Raw genomic sequence first — 14,912 nt, 5'->3', positions numbered from 1 at the left:
AGTTGAATGGTTTTGTTAAATACGGAGGGTTTCTGTTCATACACATCACTGAAGTCTTTGCACATCACAGATCAGCATTGCTAACCTGTTACCACTCGTACGAGGAGGGAGTTATAAGAGAGATAATAGAGCTATACCTTGAAAAGAGAACCAGGTAGAACTGGGGTGACCTCCACGGGCACAGGTTGTAACAGAGCAAAGCACCTGTTGTTCTAGACCCCCAACCACTCTTCCTGTATAGCAGCTCCCACCTGCAGAGTGTGGAAGCTTGAAGCAAGGCTGGACATATGTAAATGAAATGCATGAATGTTGGGAAAACGGCTTTCTCTGGAAGCTGGTTTCTTTGGGATTTTCAGGTTGAGATTCCTATGTCTTTAGTGGTCCTAGGAAAGATGATCCAGGCACTGTGTCAGCCCCAGTTTGGATACTGAGCACTAGTGGGTCAGAGATAAGGAAAGGAGAGATATGGGATAAGAGGAAGCAGGTAGGTATAGTATATGCTCTCTACTGCCCTCTGCTGCTGGTTGCAGCTTCACTCAACATTTAGTTTGACAGCACAGCTGCTGTTTTGAAGCTCAACAGGCTATGTGGGAATAACATTCTCAACTTTTTTTCTGTCTTAAACTACATCAGAGATGGGATTATGTGAAGAAGAATGATAAAGAAGTAAATGATAAGCCATAGGAACCAGACACTTAACCAAGTGGTTGGCAGATTAGGCAAAGAATAGCAGAAATCAATTCTAATTTGTACCCAGAGCCTTTTTCGCGACTTTGATACTCCACAGAGATGCAAGGATCTCTTGGATGTTCACCTAGTCCTTAGTATTTAAATAGATGTGATGGGTCAGTTCTGAAAAGAGAACCGCTCACCCTGCCTCACCATAAGAAGTCATTGTTTAGCGCAGGTTATTTTTATCTTGATCTTTGTGTAGAACTTTGAAGTGCTCTGATTTCCTGGGATTTACACATGATAAATTGTGCTAGTAACTCACTGTTGTAGGGCTATGATCAAATATAGGGAAAAGGAGGGAAAATACAGTATCTATTGAGCACGAATTCATTTTCAGTATTTGGTAGTTATGTACACTATCTCTCCTCTCTAAGAGTAACCTTTTTTTTTTTTTTTCTGACTGCAAAACTAAAGCACAGTTGAACAATTCATAGTATAGGGAAGAGACTAAAAATCTGTTAACACAAACTCTTAGTGGGGACCCGGCATTGTTCCTGAGTCTAATGGAACTCGGTTGTAGGGAGGTGTTGCGTGTTGGATAGGATGCCCCTCAAAACCCAGGGCCACCCAGAACCTCAAAATGTGGCTTTATTTGGAAATAGCATCTTTTGAGATAGAATTAGTTAATGATTTTAAGATGAACTCATCCTGGAATTAGAGTGAGCCCTGAATCCAACAACTGGTGTCCTTAAAAGAAGAAAAAACTCAGAGAGACACAGGGAAGAAGGCCATGTGAAAACAGAGGCCAAGATGAGAGTGATGCTGCCACAAACCAAGGAAGCCGCAAGGCACCGGAGCTGGAAGAGGCAAGGAAGGGTTCTCCCAGAGAGCCTCCGGAGAGCCAGCCCTGCTGATGCCCTGATTTCAAGCTGCTTGAACCGTGAGAGAGTGAATTCCTGTTGTTTTAAGTCACACAGTTTGTGGCAATTTTTTATGGAAGCCCTAGAAAACCAGTACAGTAGGAGAGCCTAGTTTTCTGCAGGAGAAGATAAGGGCCAGAGAATTTAAGAAACTTTCCCAAAGTTACACACCTAGGGAGTAATGAAGCCAGGGATTGGAACGCAGGTCTGACTACCCCACAAGCCCAGGAACTTTCCATGGCACAATCTTGCTTCTGAGAACAGTGGGTTCTTCATTTAGGTACAAAGGGGCCTTCGCTTACAGAGTGGATACGACAGAAATTCAGAAAGGAAACAGATTGAGGGGTGAGACTTATTTTAGTAAAAACAATTACAGGAGAAAGTCATTGGGGGAGATCTGAATTTTTAGAAATGACATACTTTTATTAGAATGCTGGATGTGCTTATTAGCTGCCAACATATTGGTTTTATGGCTATTTGAAATTGTAATGGATATCTGCGACCAAGGAGGATCATTAAAGGCCATCACAAGGCAATCACAAATTGGTTTCAGAAAAGCAGTTATATATGGACAGGCCACATACATATACAAATATGTGTCATCCAAAGGGTCCAGAACAAAACAAAATTTCACATACTCTTTTTACAGAATTTAGGCAATCTGTGTTTATTGGTTTATAATAGATATGACTTAGTTCCTCCATGAATTTCTTGCCTTGAGAGCAGACATTGACTAGAGCTCCTGAAAGGTCCAGTACACTTGTTCAAAACGCAAGTGTCCTTGAGAAGGGGACACAGGAATCTAGCCAACACCCAGAGACTCCCAGTCCTCAGGCACAGAAGAGCAGAATCTTCCCAAACTCATGCTGTTTGATAAATGCTTTGACCACTTGGCCTCTCAGTGACCCCGGAAGCTGGGTCAACCAGTATGAATCACCGGCTGCTGTTCCTGAATAAGCAAGGTCTGGCGGGGGTCAGGAGAGAGGCTGATGCAGAGTAACAGATTTACATGGACAGGCCAGTAGAAGCTGTGGAAATTAATGCTTTGAGGGCACTTTGAGAGTATTTGGTGTTAGATGAATACCCTCGGATGCATTCTGGCTCTCAGATCTGTCCCTGTGGAGCCCTTACATCTTTTATAGTCTCGAAACTCAGTTCCTATTGAAATGATGACCAGAGCATTTGATTACTTTTCACAGATCTCTAGATATCCTCTGTGTAGGCCCCACATCTGCTCTTGCCCACCTCCGGAGTGATATTTTTAAAAGACAAATCTGATCATACCATATTGCCAAAAACCCTTCAATGACTTTTCACTGATTTGGGGATTAAGTTTTAAATTTTTAACCCAGCTTAAAGGGCCCTCCCTGCATGGTCAGCCTGCCCCTTCCCCTCCACCTTGCCAGGCAAACGGTTCCCTCAGGTCCAGCATAAATGTCATTTGGAAGCCTTCCTGGACCCCCGACTATAGTAGGTTCCCCTGTCACCGACCCTCTCAGATCCTGGCTGCTTTGTCCTGCTGGTACCCACATGCTTACTGTAGCTCTGTGGTGTTTGTCCTCCCCTGCGAGGACAGGACTGTGCCTGTCTTATTCACCCTCATGTCCCTAGCCCCCCACTCAGTCAGATATTTGAATAATGAATTATGAAGCACAGTTGAAAGTCAGTGGCTAATGTGATAAAACTGCCATGATTTAAGTAAGAAAAGGAAAACACTTCCTTTTCCCTGAACCATCAACTCTACCCATGTATTTATCAGATGCATTCACTGTGTGCAAAGAGCAATTCTAGGTGTGGTGGGGTAGCAACGGGATGAAGACTGGGCCCCTGCCCTCTGGGACTTCACAGTCTAATCACACAGGAGAGCTGCTCAGAGGCCTTCACAGCTAATTCCTTCTGGAAATTCCAGCTAACTGATGAAGTGAGGAGGGGTGAATGAGGTCACAGGTCTACAGGAGTGGCCTGCAAAGCAGGGCTTTCAAGACCATGGAACAGAGAGTTGTAAAGTCTTTCAACTCAGTCTGTGAAGTTCTGACAGGAACAGCGTAAACCAGTACAGATTTCCAACCTGCTTATAAAAGCCCTATGTACGTCTACTGATTGTGAGCCCTTGTTCTCATGGTGTCTAAGAGCAAAGATCATCAGAGAAGACACAAATCAATTTTCTTTGAGTATTCTGATGCCACGTTGGGGGTGGGCGGGAATGTACTAAATCTACACTGTCCAATAGAAATAAAATGCAAGCCACGTGCGTAATTTTGAATTTTCTAGTAGCCACATTAAAAAAGGTAAAAAGAAAGATAAAAGTGACTTTAGTATTTTATTTAACCCAGTATGTCCAAAATTTAAAAATCATTGAGAAGTTTTACATTATTTTTTTTTTTTTACACCAAGTTTTGAAATTTGGTGTGTGTTTTATACAATATAGCATATCTCAGTTTGGACTAGCCGCATTTCAAATGCTCAGTAGCCCCATGTGGCCAGTGTTGCCCATCATGGACAGCGCAGGACTAGAGAGCTTGCCATTCAAGCTCTTTATTATATTTTGATATAATAGCTTTTTGATGTTTGGCTTCTTGGTTTATGTATATTGATGGTTGCTTTTTTCAGTAGAGAAATGGACTCTTGATTTTGGATCAGTGTATTTTTAAGTTTTTTTTTGTTTTTTTTTTTTCGTTTTTTTCAACATCCTGCAAATCTGTATCATGGCACTGTAGTGAAGCTCTTCGCCTGGAAACAGGACAGTAGACATGGCAGGAATGGCTATGTTTCCTTCCCAGCCTTAGCAGAGCGGTTCTCACAGAGACTTTTTACTTTGCACCGAAAAGTTATTCTGACCCTGATTTCATCATCCTGTACAAATTTCCAAGATGTGTTGATAAAAAGCAGTTTGAACATGAAAAACACTGTGCAGAGTGGGGTTTGGTTCTCTAGAGAAATGCTTTTTTCTTGAATATTTGCATGGTCTAGCATTCTCCAGCATGCCTGAGATTCGAGTATTAAGTCAGGGTCATTAAATGTCTATTCAGAATTTCACAATAATAGTTTCAACTCTCATTGGTGGCATACCTATGGAAATAAAAATTAGCTCTGTTAATTTAAAAAATACCTTATTAATCCCTGGAAAGCTATTACATCAAAATTACTATGTTTCTTTCCCAAGGACTTCCCTCTTAACCATCTCCTTCCAAAGATAAATAAATACAGTGATTAGAAGATATTTGGTGAAAATCAATACATATATTGTTTGACATTCATGTCTTTAAATCCTTGGCCCCAAAACACACTGAATTTGCTGTGTTTCCTGGAGGGCAAGACCTCGTTTGTGTTCTCCTTCTTGTCTTTCAGGGCTCTTAGCATTGTGCCTGGTACATCGTTTGCCCTCAGTATGTCTTTTGGATAAGTGCACAAATGACTGTATCCATCCTTCACTTAAAGAATAAGAGACATGTACTGATCTAGTAGCCTGAGCTTTTAATTTTCTAAATCCTGACACTGAAAAATAATGAAAATGCATAATGGACAGATTACAGAAGATTATTTAGCACTGGCTGTTTTCCTGGAATGCCCCGCCTGCCCCGTATGTGGCACCTGTCTTCTTCCTCATCCTTCCTGCCTCAGCTTAAATCATGTCCTGTGAGAGGCATTCCCTGAGCCCCTGTCTAGGTCTGCTCTGCTCCACTGGGCTCGTGATGCCTTCACTTGGGTCCCCTCCACAAATCTCTCCAGTGGTTCCCCATTTAGAGTAACATTGAAAGCCCTCACAGTGGGTTACAGGGTCCAATGATCTGACTTCATTTCCTACATGCCTGCCAATCTCTGCCTCACTGCCACTGCACAGAGTCCCTGGCCTTCCTGCTACCCCCTCATTCCTTGGACTGTGCCAGGCCTTCTGTCCTAACCAGTTGGCTCCTGGTCTTCTCACAGTCTTCCCTCGGGTCTCTGCTCAAATATCACCTCATTGGTACAGCTTTCCCGCCTGCCTTGTTTAAAGCATCCCCCCTCATCACAATCTAAGCCATTTCCTGTTTTATTTTTCTTCATGGCCCTTGTTACTTCTTAAACCTTTATTATGTATTTACTTGGCAAGGTGTGGCTCATCTCTGCCACTATGATGCCAGTGGCCTGACTGTAAGATTGTGGTTTGTACACGTAGTCAAAGAGTCTGTTCTTATCTTTTATCGTACTTACCGAAATACTTACTTTTGTAAGTTGTTTTTATTTGTATAATTCTTCATTCTTACTTCCCAGTCTCACATCCTCCACGTAGCAGCCACTTCGTGCCATGACAGCTGTCAGTCACATCCGTCGTTCCTCTGCTTCTTACCCTGCGATGCTTCCCACTGAACTAGAAGAGACTTCCTGGCTCCAGGCCCTGGCTGACTTGGCTCTTGCTCTGCCCTTGAGCCGGTGTTGATGTCTGTCACCCCTCACTGACTTCTTGCTGATCCTCAGGGCCTTTGCACAGGAAGTCCCTCTACCTGCAGCACTCTTCTCACTCCCGCTGTGGCTGTTCTTCTGGGCACTCCACCTCCCTCTGCAGCCCGCTTCTGGCCACTCACTCTGAAAGAGCCTCCCCCCACCACACTCAGAGCCCCTTCTCATAGTCTGTCACAATTGCAGTTATCCCCTATTTTATCTTTTGTTTTAATCATCTACCCATCACCTACATTTCCCATCTAGAATGTAATCTCCACAGAAGTAGAAACTTTGAGATGAAATTACTTGCCCAAGTCATGCAACAAAAGAACCAGAATTCATATTTGGAAAAGACCGCCTTCCCAGTCCTTTTTGTCTTCTCTGTCGTATGCTACAAAATATGAAGACACATTGTCTTGGTATGTGTGGAGAACACACTCTAGAGTGACTTCTAATGGTTCACACCCTGGGTAACCCCTTCCATTTGAGTATAGGTGGGATCTGTGACTTGTTTCTAACCAGTAGAATGTGGCAAAAGTAATAAGATCACTACTCAACGACTCCCTTGATGAAGTTACACTGTGTGCCAAAATTGATGGGCTGTTACTCCCATGGTCACGTTACTTTATATAAAACTTTCTTAGCAGACAGGAGTGAGAGAGATTCTCCTGCTGGCTTATGAGAAACAAACTGCCATGTTGTGACTGTCTTAGGAGAGGGCTGAGTGTCAGGGAGCTGGGGGTGGCCTCTAGGACCTAAAAGGGGCCACTAGACAGTGGCCAATAAGAAGCCAGGACTGTCTGTCATAAACCATGAGGAAGTAACATTTTGTCAGCAACCCAAGTGAGCTGGGAAGCAGAGTCTTCCCCGCTCAAACTTCCTGATAACAAGGCAGCCTGGCTGACACCTTCAATGTGCCTGGTGAGACCCTGAACAGAAGACTTAGTTAAGTCGCACCTGGACTACTGACCTACAAACTGTAAGATAACTAGATGTGTGGTTTGAAGCTACAGAGTTTGTGGAACTAGGCTACATAGCATAGACAGTGACTGCAGCATGGCTGTTTGTTTCCCAACCAGAGCTCCTACTTCAAGCATATCATCAGTATGCTGGGGCCCTCAGGCCATTTGCCCTGATCACTTTTGGCTACTTTACATGGAAACAGGAAGTAGATTGGAAAAACCTGTCATATCTTTCCAGCTCAGGGTGAAGCCTCCTGAAAGCCCATAGGGAGTGGTGGGACAAGTCCACTCTATGCTAAGATACCTATGAAACATGAGATGGTGAAAAGTGCCTGGCACAGCACCTGACATTTTGTAAGGGCTCAGGAAACATCACTCCCCTTCCCTTCCCAGTGGCCTGCTGCCCTCCTTGAGGGTATCTCAAGTCCTTACCCAGCAATTCCTGCACAGGAAAGGTTTCCAGGGAAAAGTCCGCCTGCAGGGCCCTCCCCACAACAACATCATAGTTCTGTCTGCTCCAAAAATATGAAGAAGCAAAGGCTCATGATGTTAGTACACAGGAGGATTGTGTACTTTTCAAATGGCAGGAACCATTCTGTGCTCCTGTGATGTAATTTTTGCTCAGGGCCCACTGTGAGATCTGTGTTGTCGCCTTCTAACACTCCACGCAGATGTGGGAGATGTTAGCTGTCCCATCTCACGGGTTCTTAGGGCTGCTGACTGTGTACCACGGCTTAGTGTCTTAAAATACCTTCCCACTGCTTCCCACTCAGCAGGGGCATAAGAGAGCTCTGCCGCCTTGGAGAGAAGTGTTTTAAACCATAATTTGGGTTGAATGTAGCATGATCCAGTGCTACAACTACATATTTGTATAAGTCAGTGGGCAGATCTTCCTCTTCCCTTCTAATATTTTAACTTCAAAAGAAACTGTATAGGTTTGGGGATACTTACCTAAAACCTCTATAGAAATCTTTTATGCCCTTTAATAATTGTTAGTCTGCAAGGCCAGGGAACACATTGCTCACAGTGCAGGGAGCATCAGAGGGATTGTTTCAGACTTGTCGGTGTTCTGAGATTTCATCTGGAAAAACTAGGCCGTCATACAGAATCATCATAGGTTATCAATGTGAAAGTATATGCTAAAATGTTATTTATTACATATGTTTTGCAAATATTAAGCCCCAAATCTAGCTTAGTGTGATTTGGGGATTTATATTCATATTCCAATTATAATCTCTGTACTAGACCTTAGAAATTTAGTTACAATAATTCAGACTTAATTTTTTTGCTCCAACTAAAGATGTCAGTGAGCCTTGACAGGTAATAAACAGGTAAGTAGATTTTTAGTTATTGGTGACCATTTCAGTGAAATGGCCATCAACCACAGTTTTCTCCAGCCAAAAGGGGGAAAGAGGAGAAAAGAACTAACATTTGTTTAGTGCCTGCTTTGATGTCATACATCACTTCACTTTTCCATCACAACATTTCTGTCACTTAGTAAGAGTATCTCTTACTTAGCCAGGCATGGTGAGGTTGAGAGAGTATCTACTCTTCCTGGTAGAGCTGCAGTTTGAATCCTGTACTGTGTTATTCCTTTGATAGCTCATGCCTGTGTATTAGTACGAAATGATAATAGATTCAATCACAGAAGAATGCAGTTCTAACTTTTCATTTTCATATCTAAATATTACTTTGGTCCTCTAAAATTTAGCAATGCTTGTTCACAGTGTTTGTTGTATTTAGTACTTATCCCTAATGAAATGTAATAACTTTCCATAAGAAGGAACCGTAAATTCTTTCTTATTTTCCTTCCTCAAATATCTATTTGATCTTTTAAAAAAAAATCTTGTTTTTGTAAAGACCCATACACATAAACCAGATCATTAAGAGATAGTCTGGCTGTAATATCCATTCTTGTAGAAACAAAAACCAAAAAAAGGAGAGATTAAAAAAGAATAAAGTTAAAATCTTCACATTGGTATTTTATTTTATTTTTTAAACATTTTTTATTGATTTATAATCATTTTACAATGTTGTGTCAAATTCCAGTGTAGAGCACAATTTTTCAGTTATACATGAACATATATATATATTCATTGTCACATTTTTTTCTCTGTGAGCTACCATAAGATCTTGTATGTATTTCCCTGTGCTATACAGTATAATCTTGTTTATCTATTCTACAATTTTGAAATCCCAGTCTATCCCTTACCACCCCTCTCCCCCTTGGCAACCACAAGTTTGTATTCTATGTCTATGAGTCTATTTCTGTTTTGTATTTATGCTTTTTTTTTTTAGATGCCACATATGAGTGATCTCATATGGTATTTTTCTTTTTCTTTCTGGCTTACTTCACTTAGAATGACATTCTCCAGGAGCATCCATGTTGCTGCAAATGGCGTTATGTTGTTAGTTTTTATGGCCGAGTAGTATTCCATTGTATAAATATACCACCTCTTCTTTATCCAGTCATCTGTTGATGGACATTAAGGCTGTCTCCATGTCTTGGCTATTGTAAATAGTGCTGCTATGAACATTGGGGTGCAGGTGTCATCCTGAAATAGGGTTCCTTCTTGATATATGCCCAGGAGCAGTATTCCTGGGTCATATGGTAAGTCTATTCTTAGTCTTTTGAGGACTCTCCATACTGTTTTCCACAGTGGCTGCACCACACTGCATTTCCACCGGCAGTGTAGGAGGGTTCCCCTTTCTCCACAGCCTGTCCGGCATTTGTCATTTGTGGACTTCTGAATGATGGCTATTCTGGCTGGTGTGAGGTGATAACTCATTGTAGGTTTGATTTGCATTTCTCTGATAATTAGTTATATGGAGCATTTTTTCATGTGCCTATTGATCATTTGTACATCTTCCTTGGAGAATTGCTTGTTTAGGTCTTTTGCCCATTTTTGGATTGGGTTGTTTGGTTGTTTCTTATTAAGTCGTACGAGCTGCTTATATATTCTGGAGATCAAGCCTTTGTCGGTTTCATTTGCAAAAATTTTCTCCCATTCCATAGGTTGTCTTTTTGTTTTACTTATGATTTCCTTTGCTGTGCAGAAGATTGTAAGTTTTATTAGCTGCCATTTGTTTATTCTTGCTTTTATTTCTATTGCTTGAGTAGACTGTTCTAGGAGAACATTTTTGAGATGTATGTCAGATACTGTTTTGCCTATATTTTCTTCTAGGAGGTTTATTGTATCTTGTTTTATGTTTAAGTCTTTGATCCATTTTGAGTTTATTTTTGTGTATGGTGTAAGGGAGTGTTCTAGCTTCATTGCTTTACATGCTGCTGTCCAGTTTTCCCAACACCATTTGCTGAAGAGACTGTCTTTATTCCATTGTATATTCTTGCCTCCTTTGTCGAAGATGAGTTGACCAAAAGTTTGTGGGTTCATTTCTGGGCTCTCTATTCTGTTCCATTGGTCTATATGTCTGTTTGTGTACCAATACCATGCTGTCTTGATGACTGTAGCTCTATAGTATTGTCTGAAGTCTGGGAGAGTTATTCCTCCAGCTTCTTTCTTTCTCTTCAGTAATGCTTTGGCAATTCTAGGTCTTTGATGGTTCCATATAAATTTTATTATGATTTGTTCCAGTTCTGTGAAATATGTCTTGGGTAATTTGGTAGGGATTGCATTAAATCTGTAGATTGCCTTGGGCAGTGTGACCATTTTAACAATATTGATTCTTCCAATCCAAGAGCATGGAATATCTTTCCATTTTTTAAAGTCGTCTTTAATTTCCTTCATCAGTGGTTTATAGTTTTCTGTGTATAATTCTTTCACCTCCTTGGTTAGATTTATTCCTAGGTATTTTATTACTTTGGGTGCTATTTTAAAGGGGATTGTTTCTTTACTTCCTTTTTCTGTCGATTCATTGTTAGTGTAAAGAAATGCAACTATTTTTGAATGTTAATCTTGTAACCTGCTACCTTGCTGAATTCTTCGATCAGCTCTAGTAGCTTTTGTGTGGACCTTTTAGGGTTTTCTATATATAGTAACATGTCATCAGCATATAGTGACACTTTCACCTCTTCTTTTCCAATTTGAATCCCTTTTATTTCTCTCTCTTGCCTGACTGCTGTGGCTAGGACTTCCAAGACTATGTTGAATAGGAGTGGTGATAGTGGGCATCTTTGTCTTGTCCCAGATTTTAGTGGGAAGCTTTTGAGTTTTTCACCATTGAGTACTATGCTGGCTGTAGGTTTGTCATATATAGCTTTTATGATGTTAAGATATGTTCCCTCTATACCCACTTTGGTTAGGGTTTTTATCATAAATGGGTGTTGAATTTTATCAAATGCTTTTTCTGCATCTATTGAGATGATCATGTGGTTTTTGCCCTTTTTCTTGTTGATGTGATGTATTACATTGATCGGTTTGTGTAGAACCCCACTTGGTCATGATGTATAATCTTTTTTATGTGTTGTTGGATTCTGTTTGCTAATATTTTGGTGAGGATTTTGGCATCTAGGTTCATCAGTGATATTGGCCTATAATTCTCTTTTCTGGTAGTGTCTTTGCCTGATTTTGGTATCAGGGTGATGGTGGCTTCATAGAATGAGTTTGGGAGTATTCCCTCCTTTTCAGTCTTCTGGAAGAATTTGAGAAGGACTGGTATGAGTTCTTCTTTGTATGTTTGGTAGAATTTCCCAGTGAAGCCGTCCAGTCCTGGACTTTCAATTGTAGGAAGGTTTTTTTTATTGCTATTTTGATTTCATTTCTAGTGATCGGTTTGTTCAAGTGGTCAGTTTCTTCTTGATTTAGTCTTGGTGGACTGTATGTTTCCAGAAACTTGTCCATCTCCTCTAGGTTATCCAGTTTGGTTCCATAGTTTTTCATAATATTCTTATATGATATTCTGTATTTCTATTTTATTTGTTGTAATTTCTCCATTTTCCTTTCTTATTTTGCTAATTTGTGCTCTCTCTTTTTTCTTCTTTGTGAGTTTGGCCAGAGGTTTATCGATTTTATTTACTTTTTCAAAAAATCAGCTTTTGGTTCGATTGATTTTTTTCTGTGGTTTTTTTAATCTCTATTTTATTTATTTCCTCCCTGATCCTTATAATTTCCTTCCTTCTGCTGCCTTTTAGGGTTTTTTGTTCTCCTTTTTCTAGTTCTTTCAGCTGGTGGGTTAAATTGTTTATTTGAGATTGTTCTTTTTTGAGGAAGGCCTGTATCACTATAAACTTCCCTCTTAGCACTGCCTTTGCTGTGTCCCACAAATTTTGTGTGGTTGTGCTTTCATTTTCATTTGTCTCAAGGTATTTTTTAATTTCAGCTTTGATTTCCTCTTTGACCCATTGGTTTTTTAATAGCATATTGTTTAATCTCCATGTTTTCCTTTTTTTCCCCTTTATTTCTCTGTTGTTGATTTCTAGTTTCATGGCATTGTGGTGAGTAAAGATGCTTGAGATAATTTCTATCTTCTTAAAATTGTTGAGGTTTCTTTTATGCCCAAGTACATGATCAATCCTAGAAAATGTTCCATGTGCACTTGTAAAGAATGTATATCCTATTTTTGGGGGGTGTAATGCTCTGAAACTATCCACCAAATCTAATTTTTCTATTGTATTATTTAATTTCTCTGTTGCTTTATTTATTTTCTGTCTGGAAGATCTGTCTAGTGATGTTAATGCAGTGTTAAAATCTCCAACTATGATTGTATTCCCATCAATGTCCCCCTTTATCTCTGTTAGTAATTATTTTATGTATTTAGGTGCTCCTATATTGGGTGCATATATATTAATGAGTGTAATATCCTCATCTTATATCACTCCTTTAATCATTATAAGATGTCCTTCTTTATCTTTCTGTATGGCCTTTGTTTTAAAGTCTATTTTGTCTGAAATCAGTACTGCTACACCTGCTTTTTTGGCTTTTCCATTTGCATGGAATATCCTTTTCCATCCTTTCTCTCTCAATCTATATGTGTCCTTCTCCCTAAAGTGGGTCTCTTGTATGCAAACATATTGAAAGTTCTTGCTTTATTATCCAGTCTGCCACTCTGTCTCTTTTGACTGGAACATTTAGTCCATTAATGTTTACAGTAATTAATGATAGATGTGTGTTTATTGCCATTTTGAACTTATCTTTGCAGTTGATTTGGTAGTTCCTCGTTGTTCCTTTCTTCTTCCTTTTGTGGTTTGGTAATTTTCCTTTGTATTATCATGGATTTTATTTAGTTTTTGAGACTCCCTTGTAAGTTTTTGAGACTCCCTTGTAAGTTTTGACTTGTGGTTACCCTTTTTTGTAAGTCTATTACCCATTACTATAACTGTTTTTATTAAATTGATAGTAACATGATCTCAGAGCCATCCTACTGAGAACAAAAACTTTAAAAAACAAAGAAAAAAAATTCTATATTTTCCTGCCTCCCTCTCCCACTCTCAGTGATTTAAATGTCTTCTTTTACAATTTTGTGTTTATTTTATTTGTAATTTATGAGTTGTCACCTTTCCAATTGTGAGTTTCTCATTTCTGTAGCATCTTGCTGCTTTTCTATTTAGAGTAGACCTTTCAATATTTCTTTTAACATGGGTTTAGTGTTGCTAAACTCTTGTAGATTTTTCTTGTCTGTGAAAATGTTTATGTCTCCTTCTATCCTAAAGGATAGCCATGCTAGATAAAGTATCCTAGGCTGCATCTTTGTTTCATTCAGGACTTTGAATATATCTTGCCACTCCCTTCTGGCCTATAAGGTTTGTGTAGAGAAATCAGCTGAGAGCCTTATGGGGGTTCCCTTGTAACTCACTCTTTGCTTTTCTCTTGCTACCTTTAGGATCATTTCTTTATCCTTGACTCTGGCCATCTTGATTATGATATGTCTTGGTGTGGGTCTGTTTGGGTTCTTCCTGTTTGGGACCCTCTGTGCTTCCTGTACTTGGATATTTGATTCCTTCTCTAAGTTTGGGAAGTTTTCAGCCATGATTTCTTCAAAAACCTTTTCAATCCCCTCTGATCTTTCTTCCCCTTCTGGGACCCCTATTATGCGAAGATTGGCACACTTTGTATTATCCCATAGGTCTCTTATGCTATTTTCATTTGTTTTTATTTGTTTATCTTGTAGCTGTTCTGATTGGGTGCTTTCTATTGTCCTGTCTTCTAGGTCACTTACTCGTTCCTCTACATTATCTAGTCGGCTTTGCCCAGCCTTTAGATCACTTCTCATCTCAGCCAATGAGTTTACCAGTTCTACTTGGCTCTTCTTTATAGCTTCCATTTCATTTTTGACATATTTTATATCTCTAAACACTACCTCTTTTAGTTCCTTCAGTACTTTGATCACTCCTTTTTTGAAATCTTGATCTAGTAGGCTATCGATGTCTATTTCATTGATCGTTCTTTCAGGAGATTTCTGTTGTTCTTTTAATTGGGAATGGTTTCTCTGCTTCTTCATCTTGCTCATCCCTCTCTGGCACTGTGATTTATGGAGTGTCGGTTATCTATTGTGGTCCTTAAGGAGTTTGTCTATCTAATGCCTATGTAGGAATAAAACTTTAAAAAAAAAGAGAGAGAGAATTTTAAAAGAAGGGAGAAAAAAAGGTTTGAAAACAGTGTATAATGAATAATAGAAGAGCAAGTTGAAGCAGAATAGCAATTGGGTTGAGATGTCCTTTAAAAATCTTTAAAAAAAGAGAAAAGAGGAAAAAAATGTATTTGAAACCTGTGTATAATCAATAACAGGACATGGAAACCAAGAGAAATAAAAGTGAAATGATGTGGATTTTTAAAAATAATAATGATAATATTTATAAAAAATTTAAAAGGGATTAAAACTGGGGATATATATAATTTTTAAAGAAGTAAAAATTAAAAGGGTAATAGAAAATAGAACAGGTAAAGACAGATTTAAAAAAAAAAAGGAAAGGGGGTCGGTGTTCTCCTGTAGACTGTGCGCTCTTAATGCGAAGTCTTTCTGTCTTCATCCTGTTTTAGAA

The 14,912-nt window shown here is 39.5% G+C and overlaps 1 protein-coding gene across 2 annotated transcripts in view; it reads left to right on the top strand.

Annotated features, from left to right (window-relative positions):
- The window catches only part of SH3GL2 (SH3 domain containing GRB2 like 2, endophilin A1), a 170,836-nt gene that overhangs the window by 130,751 nt on the left and 25,173 nt on the right, over nt 1-14,912 (top strand). The window lies entirely within an intron of this gene.

The sequence above is a fragment of the Camelus ferus genome, chromosome 4, assembly GCF_009834535.1.
Source record: "Camelus ferus isolate YT-003-E chromosome 4, BCGSAC_Cfer_1.0, whole genome shotgun sequence".
NCBI classification, from domain to species: Eukaryota; Metazoa; Chordata; class Mammalia; order Artiodactyla; family Camelidae; genus Camelus; species Camelus ferus.
Note: the sequence above shows the minus strand (reverse complement) of the source record. Positions and strands in the feature narration are given on the sequence as shown.